The 10,188-nt window shown below is 40.7% G+C and overlaps 8 non-coding genes across 8 annotated transcripts; all 8 read right to left on the bottom strand.

The window, feature by feature from the left end:
• Window positions 1–1,012: 1,012 nt before the first annotated feature.
• Trnai-uau (transfer RNA isoleucine (anticodon UAU)) lies at window positions 1,013–1,121 on the bottom strand. The gene is made up of 2 exons: window positions 1,084–1,121; window positions 1,013–1,048 (listed from the first exon to the last, which is right to left on the bottom strand). It is a non-coding gene; the product is annotated as a tRNA-Ile (tRNA).
• Window positions 1,122–2,440: 1,319 nt separating this feature from the next.
• Trnai-uau (transfer RNA isoleucine (anticodon UAU)) lies at window positions 2,441–2,553 on the bottom strand. Its single transcript has 2 exons — window positions 2,516–2,553; window positions 2,441–2,476 (listed from the first exon to the last, which is right to left on the bottom strand). It is a non-coding gene; the product is annotated as a tRNA-Ile (tRNA).
• A 910-nt stretch (window positions 2,554–3,463) lies between these two features.
• Trnai-uau (transfer RNA isoleucine (anticodon UAU)) lies at window positions 3,464–3,576 on the bottom strand. Its single transcript has 2 exons — window positions 3,539–3,576; window positions 3,464–3,499 (listed from the first exon to the last, which is right to left on the bottom strand). It is a non-coding gene; the product is annotated as a tRNA-Ile (tRNA).
• Window positions 3,577–4,720: 1,144 nt separating this feature from the next.
• On the bottom strand, window positions 4,721–4,833 carry Trnai-uau (transfer RNA isoleucine (anticodon UAU)). Its single transcript has 2 exons — window positions 4,796–4,833; window positions 4,721–4,756 (listed from the first exon to the last, which is right to left on the bottom strand). It is a non-coding gene; the product is annotated as a tRNA-Ile (tRNA).
• A 905-nt stretch (window positions 4,834–5,738) lies between these two features.
• On the bottom strand, window positions 5,739–5,851 carry Trnai-uau (transfer RNA isoleucine (anticodon UAU)). Its single transcript has 2 exons — window positions 5,814–5,851; window positions 5,739–5,774 (listed from the first exon to the last, which is right to left on the bottom strand). It is a non-coding gene; the product is annotated as a tRNA-Ile (tRNA).
• Window positions 5,852–6,987: 1,136 nt separating this feature from the next.
• On the bottom strand, window positions 6,988–7,100 carry Trnai-uau (transfer RNA isoleucine (anticodon UAU)). Its single transcript has 2 exons — window positions 7,063–7,100; window positions 6,988–7,023 (listed from the first exon to the last, which is right to left on the bottom strand). It is a non-coding gene; the product is annotated as a tRNA-Ile (tRNA).
• Window positions 7,101–7,991: 891 nt separating this feature from the next.
• On the bottom strand, window positions 7,992–8,104 carry Trnai-uau (transfer RNA isoleucine (anticodon UAU)). The gene is made up of 2 exons: window positions 8,067–8,104; window positions 7,992–8,027 (listed from the first exon to the last, which is right to left on the bottom strand). It is a non-coding gene; the product is annotated as a tRNA-Ile (tRNA).
• Window positions 8,105–9,248: 1,144 nt separating this feature from the next.
• Window positions 9,249–9,361, bottom strand: Trnai-uau (transfer RNA isoleucine (anticodon UAU)). Its single transcript has 2 exons — window positions 9,324–9,361; window positions 9,249–9,284 (listed from the first exon to the last, which is right to left on the bottom strand). It is a non-coding gene; the product is annotated as a tRNA-Ile (tRNA).
• Window positions 9,362–10,188: the final 827 nt, after the last annotated feature.

Here is a 10,188-nt window from a genome sequence, read left to right as displayed (position 1 = left end):
CTGGGAAAAAAAAAGAAAAAAACTATTTTGGTATGGAAATAATGAAATACTTCGACAGTTTGCAACACGACTTACACATAGTTAAATACATAAACCCTGTTTATTTGGGTAATTCTTCAGATTAACACCCGCATGATCTTCATTAGGGTGTTAGGGTCAGAGTTAGGGTTTTAGGGTTAGGGTTAGAGTTAAGGTTACGGTTAGGGTTTTAGGGCTTGGGTTAGGGAATTCTGTAACCCTAACCTTAACCCTAAACACTAACCTTAACCCTAAACACTAACCCTAACCCTGATCCTAACACCCTAATGAAGATCGTGCGGGTGTTAATCTGAAAAATTACCTTTATTTGTTTTGCTTTGTTAATGTTTAAGATGCAGTAGTAATTTTGGCTCTTGAATGGACCGATGAGTACCGTTTAAAAAAGATATTGAAACATGGCATTTTGTTGCTGTTTAGTCTTAATCCTGCTTGATCCAGCAGAATTATGATTAAAAACTTTTTAGCCATCATCATTCCATTTAGGCAACAGTGCGTGTAATTTTATAATATATTTTTCTCAAAAAGGAATCAAATATAGCCTAACGTGGATCTTGTTCAATTTCTTCCAACCACTTGCAGTTTTTCAAATTTTAACAAGATTATTTTCAAAAAATATAGTTCTGATGTAATTTTGCATGCCAATGAAAATCGCTTTCATTTTTTCTAGAAATTATTAATAAAGAAGCTACGAGCCTTTAATGTTATATATTTTCAGCCAATTGATTTTTCTACAATTCCTCATCTTTTTAAAGATTCTCTACAAAATCTTGTAAAGAATATTTATTGACCTAAGGAGATTCGTACACGCAATCTTCACTTTTGAATACATCACCATTTCTAATAAATTAACAAAAAATTTTTAAAACACGAATAATAAAATGCAAACTACAGGAGGAATACAACCTCCGAGTCTGGTATAATAACCAACATAAAAACATTTGCTTAATAAAAACCGGATTTTAAAAAAAAGCTCTGCCCTGGGTGAGGCTCGAACTCACAACCTCCGCATATCTCCCGACTTGTTAACACAAGGAAGGTACTGTCTATAAGTACGGTGCGCTAACCGATTGTGCCACCGGGGCAGGCGGCAGCCAGAATAAAAATTTAAGTCAATGAATGACTAACTAATTTATCTATAGATATATGTAAATATTATTGTCTACTTTTACTGATAATGTCATGAGATCTCTTCAGTCCAGAAATGTGGAAGCGAGAGCGAAAGCCAGACAGACAGACAGAGAATGCGTGGGCGTGGGCGTGCGCGTATGTGTGTGTGTGTGCGTGTGTTCGCTTGTAAGGGAGACAACTGGGTTTTGCTTTATTTAGTAAATGTGGTGAATCAATGACTGGATCGTCTATTCATGCTCCCCGACCCCACCTCATCACTATCACCACTAATTTTGCTTCCTCATAAATTTCATAAAAATGGATAGAATAAGTACTAGGCTTATAAAGAATAAGTCCTGGAGTCGATTTGCTCGACTAAAGGCAGTGCTACAGCATGGCCGCAGTCAAATGACTGAAACAAGTAAAAGAGTAAGTCTTACGGTAATTGCAATTTTTTTTAAAAATCGTAAAAGAGATAACACTGCCCCGGCTGAGGCTCGAACACACAACCTCCGCATATCTCCCGACTTGTGAGTTAACACAAGGAAGGTACTGTCTATAAGTACGGCGCGCTAACCGATTGTGCTATCAGGGCAGACATCAGCAACTGTCAATATTTAGTTCAATGAAGACAGCAAGCTGACAGGATCGTAAATACGCCGGACAGAATGCTTAGCGGCATTTTGTCCGTCTTTACGCTCTGGGTTCAAATTCCGCCGAGGTCGACTTTGCTTTCATCCTTTCGGGGTCGATAAATTAAGTACCACTTACGCACTGGGGTCGATGTAATCGACTTAATCCCTTTGACTGTCCTTGTTTGTCCCCTCTGTGTTTAGCCCCCTTGCGGGCAATAAAGAAATAAGAAACGTTAGTACACCAGGTGAAATGCTTAGCGGTATTTTGTCTGGCTTTACGTTCTGAGTTCAAATTCTGCCGAGTTTGACTTGGCCTTTCATCCTTTCGGGGGTTGACAAATTAAGTATCAGCTGTGTACTGGAGGTCGATCTAATCGACTTGCCCCCACCTCAAAAATTTCGGGCCTTGTGCCTAGAGTAGTAAAGAATATATCCGACATCCCGGGTTGTGAGTTAAAAATTACCGTTTTTTTTTTGTTTTTTTTTCAACTGGTACGTATTTTATTGACCCCGAAAGGGTGAAAGGTAAAATAGACCTCGGCGGAATTTGAACTCAGAACTTAAAGACGAAAGAAATGCCGCTAAGCATTTTGTCCGGCGCGGTAACGATTCTGCCAACTTGTTTTATGATAATTACGATTACAAAAAAAAAAAAACACTGCCCCGGGTGAGGCTCGAACTCACAACCTCCGCATTTCTTCAGCCCTGTGAATTAACACAAGGAAGGTAATGTCTATAAGTACGGCGCGCTAACCGATTGTGCTACCGGGGCAGACAACGCTGTTCGTTAATATTTAATTCAATGAACGACTGAGAAATCATGTAAATATTTATATCGTAATCTTTGAAGTGGTTTGTCATGTCTGTCGTGTGTGAAATATGAAATTATGAGACGATGGTGGGAATATCGCAACATGGATGGGCGGAGGTAAAGGACATGAGCCGCACCCCCTTTCAGTTATTTGTGGTGGGGGCGGGTCTACAGAAATCCGTCTTTTCGACTGCGGAGATTCCGAATCTGGAAAAAGAATCAGCATTTCAAAACTTTAACTTCCCACCCCAATCCCAAATTTTTCAATTTTTTTTTTTTTAGAAATTTCTTTTATTGAAATACGTTGAAAAATACGGAGATTGTGATTCTCAAAAGAAAGAAAAATTTAATTTCAATTTTTCAAAATTAAATAGATAGATAAATATACACACAAGGCGTAGGAGTGGCTTTGTGGTAAGTAGCTTGCTTACCAACCACATGGTTCCGGGTTCAATCCCACTGCGTGGCACCTTGGGCAAGTGTCATCTACTATAGCCTCGGGCCAACCAAAGCCTTGGTAGTGGATTTGGTAGACGGAAACTGAAAGAAACCCGTCGTATATATGTATATATATATATATATATATATATATATATATGTATTTGTGTATATGTTTGTGTCTGTGTTTGCCCCCCCCCCCACAACATCGCTTGACAACCGATGCTGGTGTGTTTGTGTCCCCGTAACATTAGCGGTTCGGCAAAACAGACCGATAGAATAAGTACTAGGCTTATAAAGAATAAGTCCTGGAGTCGATTTGCTCGACTAAAGGCAGTGCTACAGCATGGCCGCAGTCAAATGACTGAAACAAGTAAAAGAGTAAGTCTTACGGTATTGCAATTTTTTTTAAAAATCGTAAATGAGATAACGCTACCCCGGGTGAGGCTCGAACTCACAACCTCCGCATATTTCCCGACTTGTGAGTTAACACAAGGAAGGTACTGTCTATAAGTACGGCGCGCTAACCGATTGTGCTACCGGGGCAGACATCAGCAACTGTCAATATTTAGTTCAATGAAGACAGCAAGCTGACAGGATCGAAAATACGCCGGACAGAATGCTTAGCGGCATTTTGTCCGTCTTTACGCTCTGGGTTCAAATTCCGCCGAGGTCGACTTTGCTTTCATCCTTTTAGGGTCGATAAATTAAGTACCAGTTGCGCACTGAGGTCGATCTAACCGACTGGCCCCCTCTTCAAAAGTTTCGGGCCTTCTGCCTAGAATATTCAAGGTTGGCCAAAAGTCTCCTGGCAGTAAATAAAAACCCATTTAATTCCAAGATTAAAACAAAAAATTATTTTATATGTGATTTCGCTAATAAATAAACAAATGTTGAAGAATAAAAAACAAAGAAAAACGTTGATTTTAACTCACAGCATTAAAATTAAATATTAAGTATTTATGGAATGTTGATTTACTGTCGGGCGATTTTTGGCCAACCCTGTAAAAAAAAAAAAAAAAGGCGGCAAGCCGGCAGAAACGTTAGCACGCCGGGCGAAATGCTTAGCAGTATTTCGTCTGCCGTTACGTTCTGAGTTCAAATTCCGCCGAGGTCAACTTTGCCTTTCATCCTTTCGGGGTCGATAAATTAAGTACCACTTACGCACTGGGGTCGATGTAATCGACTTAATCCCTTTGACTGTCCTTGTTTGTCCCCTCTGTGTTTAGCCCCCTTGCGGGCAATAAAGAAATAAGAAACGTTAGTACACCAGGTGAAATGCTTAGCGGTATTTTGTCTGGCTTTACGTTCTGAGTTCAAATTCTGCCGAGTTTGACTTGGCCTTTCATCCTTTCGGGGGTTGACAAATTAAGTATCAGCTGTGTACTGGAGGTCGATCTAATCGACTTGCCCCCACCTCAAAAATTTCGGGCCTTGTGCCTAGAGTAGTAAAGAATATATCCGACATCCCGGGTTGTGAGTTAAAAATCACCGTTTTTTTTTTGTTTTTTTTTTCAACTGGTACGTATTTTATTGACCCCGAAAGAGTGAAAGGTAAAATAGACCTCGGCGGAATTTGAACTCAGAACTTAAAGACGAAAGAAATGCCGCTAAGCATTTTGTCCGGCGCGGTAACGATTCTGCCAACTTGTTTTATGATAATTACGATTACAAAAACAAAAAAAAACACTGCCCCGGGTGAGGCTCGAACTCACAACCTCCGCATTTCTTCAGACCTGTGAATTAACACAAGGAAGGTACTGTCTATAAGTACGGCGCGCTAACCGATTGTGCTACCGGGGCAGACAACGCTGTTTGTTAATATTTAATTCAATGAACGACTGAGAAATCATGTAAATATTTATATCGTAATCTTTGAAGTGGTTTGTCATGTCTGTCGTGTGTGAAATATGAAATTATGAGACGATGGTGGGAATATCGCAACATGGATGGGCGGAGGTAAAGGACATGGGCCGCACCCCCTTTCAGTTATTTGGGGTGGGGCGGGTCTACAGAAATCCGTCTTTTCGACTGCGGAGATTCCGAATCTGGAAAAAGAATCAGCATTTCAAAACTTTAACTTCCCACCCCAATCCCAAATTTTTCAATTTTTTTTTTTTTAGAAATTTCTTTTATTGAAATACGTTGAAAAATACGGAGATTGTGATTCTCAAAAGAAAGAAAAATTTAATTTCAATTTTTCAAAATTAAATAGATAGATAAATATACACACAAGGCGTAGGAGTGGCTTTGTGGTAAGTAGCTTGCTTACCAACCACATGGTTCCGGGTTCAATCCCACTGCGTGGCACCTTGGGCAAGTGTCTTCTACTATAGCCTCGGGCCAACCAAAGCCTTGGTAGTAGATTTGGTAGACGGAAACTGAAAGAAGCCCGTCGTGTATATATATATGTATATATATATATATATATATAAATGTATTTGTGTATATGTTTGTGTCTGTGTTTGTCCCCCCACCAACATCGCTTGACAACCGATGCGGGTGTGTTTGTGTCCCCGTAACATTAGCGGTTCGGCAAAACAGACCGATAGAATAAGTACTAGGCTTCCAAAGAATAAGTCCTTGAGTCGATTTGCCCGACTAAAGGCAGTGCTACAGCATGGCCGCAGTCAAATAACTGAAACAAGTAAAAGAGTAAGTCTCACGGTAATTGCAATTTTTTTTAAAAAGCGTAAATGAGATAACGCTGCCCCGGGTGAGACTCGAACTCACAACCTCCGCATATCTCCCGACTTGTGAGTTAACACAAGGAAGGTACTGTCTATAAGTACGGCGCGCTAACCGATTGTGCTACCGGGGCAGACATCAGCAACTGTCAATATTTAGTTCAATGAAGACAGCAAGCTGACAGGATCGTAAATACGCCGGACAGAATGCTTAGCGGCATTTTGTCCGTCTTTACGCTCTGGGTTCAAATTCCGCCGAGGTCGACTTTGCTTTCATCCTTTTAGGGTCGATAAATTAAGTACCAGTTGCGCACTGAGGTCGATCTAACCGACTGGCCCCCTCTTCAAAAGTTTCGGGCCTTCTGCCTAGAATATTCAAGGTTGGCCAAAAGTCTCCTGGCAGTAAATAAAAACCCATTTAATTCCAAGATTAAAACAAAAAATTATTTTATATGTGATTTCGCTAATAAATAAACAAATGTTGAAGAATAAAAAACAAAGAAAAACGTTGATTTTAACTCACAGCATTAAAATTAAATATTAAGTATTTATGGAATGTTGATTTACTGTCTGGCGATTTTTGGCCAACCCTGTAAAAAAAAAAAAAAGGCGGCAAGCCGGCAGAAACGTTAGCACGCCGGGCGAAATGCTTAGCAGTATTTCGTCTGCCGTTACGTTCTGAGTTCAAATTCCGCCGAGGTCAACTTTGCCTTTCATCCTTTCGGGGTCGATAAATTAAGTACCACTTACGCACTGGGGTCGATGTAATCGACTTAATCCCTTTGACTGTCCTTGTTTGTCCCCTCTGTGTTTAGCCCCCTTGCGGGCAATAAAGAAATAAGAAACGTTAGTACACCAGGTGAAATGCTTAGCGGTATTTTGTCTGGCTTTACGTTCTGAGTTCAAATTCTGCCGAGTTTGACTTGGCCTTTCATCCTTTCGGGGGTTGACAAATTAAGTATCAGCTGTGTACTGGAGGTCGATCTAATCGACTTGCCCCCACCTCAAAAATTTCGGGCCTTGAGTAGTAAAGAATATATCCGACATCCCGGGTTGTGAGTTGAAAATCACCGTTTTTTTTTTTGTTGTTTTTTTTTCAACTGGTACGTATTTTGTTGACCCCGAAAGGGTGAAAGGTAAAATAGACCTCGGCGCAATTTGAACTCAGAACTTAAAGACGAAAGAAATGCCACTAAGCATTTTGTCCGGCGCGGTAACGATTCTGCCAACTTGTTTTGTGATAATTACGATTACAAAAAAAAAAAACCACTGCCCCGGGTGAGGCTCGAACTCACAACCTCCGCATTACTTCAGACCTGTGAATTAACACAAGGAAGGTACTGTCTATAAGTACGGCGCGCTAACCGATTGTGCTACCGGGGCAGACAACGCTGTTCGTTAATGTTTAATTCAATGAACGACTGAGAAATCATGTAAATATTTATATCGTAATCTTTGAAGTGGTTTGTCATGTCTGTCGTGTGTGAAATATGAAATTATGAGACGATGGTGGGAATATCGCAACATGGATGGGCGGAGGTAAAGGACATGGGCCGCACCCCCTTTTAGTTATTTGGGTTGGGGGCGGGTCTACAGAAATCCGTCTTTTCGACTGCGGAGATTCCGAATCTGGAAAAAGAATCAGCATTTCAAAACTTTAACTTCCCACCCCAATCCCAAATTTTTCAATTTTTTTTTTTTTAGAAATTTCTTTTATTGAAATACGTTGAAAAATACGGAGATTGTGATTCTCAAAAGAAAGAAAAATTTAATTTCAATTTTTCAAAATTAAATAGATAGATAAATATACACACAAGGCGTAGGAGTGGCTTTGTGGTAAGTAGCTTGCTTACCAACCACATGGTTCCGGGTTCAATCCCACTGCGTGGCACCTTGGGCAAGTGTCTTCTACTATAGCCTCGGGCCAACCAAAGCCTTGGTAGTGGATTTGGTAGACGGAAACTGAAAGAAACCCGTCGGATATATGTATATATATATATATATTTGTGTATATGTTTGTGTCTGTGTTTGTCCCCCCCCCCCCAACATCACTTGACAACCGATGCTGGTGTGTTTGTGTCCCCGTAACATTAGCGGTTCGGCAAAACAGACCGATAGAATAAGTACTAGGCTTCCAAAGAATAAGTCCTGGAGTCGATTTGCTCGACTAAAGGCAGTGCTACAGCATGGCCGCAGTCAAATGACTGAAACAAGTAAAAGAGTAAGTCTTACGGTAATTGCAATTTTTTTTAAAAATCGTAAATGAGTTAACGCTGCCCCGGGTGAGGCTCGAACTCACAACCTCCGCATATCTCCCGACTTGTGAGTTAACACAAGGAAGGTACTGTCTATAAGTACGGCGCGCTAACCGATTGTGCTACCGGGGCAGACATCAGCAACTGTCAATATTTAGTTCAATGAAGACAGCAAGCTGACAGGATCGAAAATACGCCGGACAGAACGCTTAGCGGCATTTTGTCCGTCTTTACGCTCTGGGTTCAAATTCCGCCGAGGTCGACTTTGCTTTCATCCTTTTAGGGTCGATAAATTAAGTACCAGTTGCGCACTGAGGTCGATCTAACCGACTGGCCCCCTCTTCAAAAGTTTCGGGCCTTCTGCCTAGAATATTCAAGGTTGGCCAAAAGTCTCCTGGCAGTAAATAAAAACCCATTTAATTCCAAGATTAAAACAAAAAATTATTTTATATGTGATTTCGCTAATAAATAAACAAATGTTGAAGAATAAAAAACAAAGAAAAACGTTGATTTTAACTCACAGCATTAAAATTAAATATTAAGTATTTATGGAATGTTGATTTACTGTCGGGCGATTTTTGGCCAACCCTGTAAAAAAAAAAAAAAAAGGCGGCAAGCCGGCAGAAACGTTAGCACGCCGGGCGAAATGCTTAGCAGTATTTCGTCTGCCGTTACGTTCTGAGTTCAAATTCCGCCGAGGTCAACTTTGCCTTTCATCCTTTCGGGGTCGATAAATTAAGTACCACTTACGCACTGGGGTCGATGTAATCGACTTAATCCCTTTGACTGTCCTTGTTTGTCCCCTCTGTGTTTAGCCCCCTTGCGGGCAATAAAGAAATAAGAAACGTTAGTACACCAGGTGAAATGCTTAGCGGTATTTTGTCTGGCTTTACGTTCTGAGTTCAAATTCTGCCGAGTTTGACTTGGCCTTTCATCCTTTCGGGGGTTGACAAATTAAGTATCAGCTGTGTACTGGAGGTCGATCTAATCGACTTGCCCCCACCTCAAAAATTTCGGGCCTTGTGCCTAGAGTAGTAAAGAATATATCCGACATCCCGGGTTGTGAGTTAAAAATCACCGTTTTTTTTTTGTTTTTTTTTTCAACTGGTACGTATTTTATTGACCCCGAAAGAGTGAAAGGTAAAATAGACCTCGGCGGAATTTGAACTCAGAACTTAAAGACGAAAGAAATGCCGCTAAGCATTTTGTCCGGCGCGGTAACGATTCTGCCAACTTGTTTTATGATAATTACGATTACAAAAACAAAAAAAAACACTGCCCCGGGTGAGGCTCGAACTCACAACCTCCGCATTTCTTCAGACCTGTGAATTAACACAAGGAAGGTACTGTCTATAAGTACGGCGCGCTAACCGATTGTGCTACCGGGGCAGACAACGCTGTTTGTTAATATTTAATTCAATGAACGACTGAGAAATCATGTAAATATTTATATCGTAATCTTTGAAGTGGTTTGTCATGTCTGTCGTGTGTGAAATATGAAATTATGAGACGATGGTGGGAATATCGCAACATGGATGGGCGGAGGTAAAGGACATGGGCCGCACCCCCTTTCAGTTATTTGGGGTGGGGCGGGTCTACAGAAATCCGTCTTTTCGACTGCGGAGATTCCGAATCTGGAAAAAGAATCAGCATTTCAAAACTTTAACTTCCCACCCCAATCCCAAATTTTTCAATTTTTTTTTTTTTAGAAATTTCTTTTATTGAAATACGTTGAAAAATACGGAGATTGTGATTCTCAAAAGAAAGAAAAATTTAATTTCAATTTTTCAAAATTAAATAGATAGATAAATATACACACAAGGCGTAGGAGTGGCTTTGTGGTAAGTAGCTTGCTTACCAACCACATGGTTCCGGGTTCAATCCCACTGCGTGGCACCTTGGGCAAGTGTCTTCTACTATAGCCTCGGGCCAACCAAAGCCTTGGTAGTGGATTTGGTAGACGGAAACTGAAAGAAGCCCGTCGTGTATATATATATGTATATATATATATATATATATAAATGTATTTGTGTATATGTTTGTGTCTGTGTTTGTCCCCCCACCAACATCGCTTGACAACCGATGCGGGTGTGTTTGTGTCCCCGTAACATTAGCGGTTCGGCAAAAGAGACCGATAGAATAAGTACTAGGCTTCCAAAGAATAAGTCCTTGAGTCGATTTGCCCGACTAAAGGCAGTGCTACAGCATGGCCGCAG

Source organism: Octopus bimaculoides, chromosome 9 (assembly GCF_046866305.1).
Source record: "Octopus bimaculoides isolate indiv1 chromosome 9, ASM4686630v1, whole genome shotgun sequence".
Lineage (NCBI taxonomy): Eukaryota > Metazoa > Mollusca > Cephalopoda > Octopoda > Octopodidae > Octopus > Octopus bimaculoides.
The sequence above is the reverse complement of the archived record's forward strand: the minus strand, read 5'-3'. Positions and strand labels throughout refer to the sequence as shown.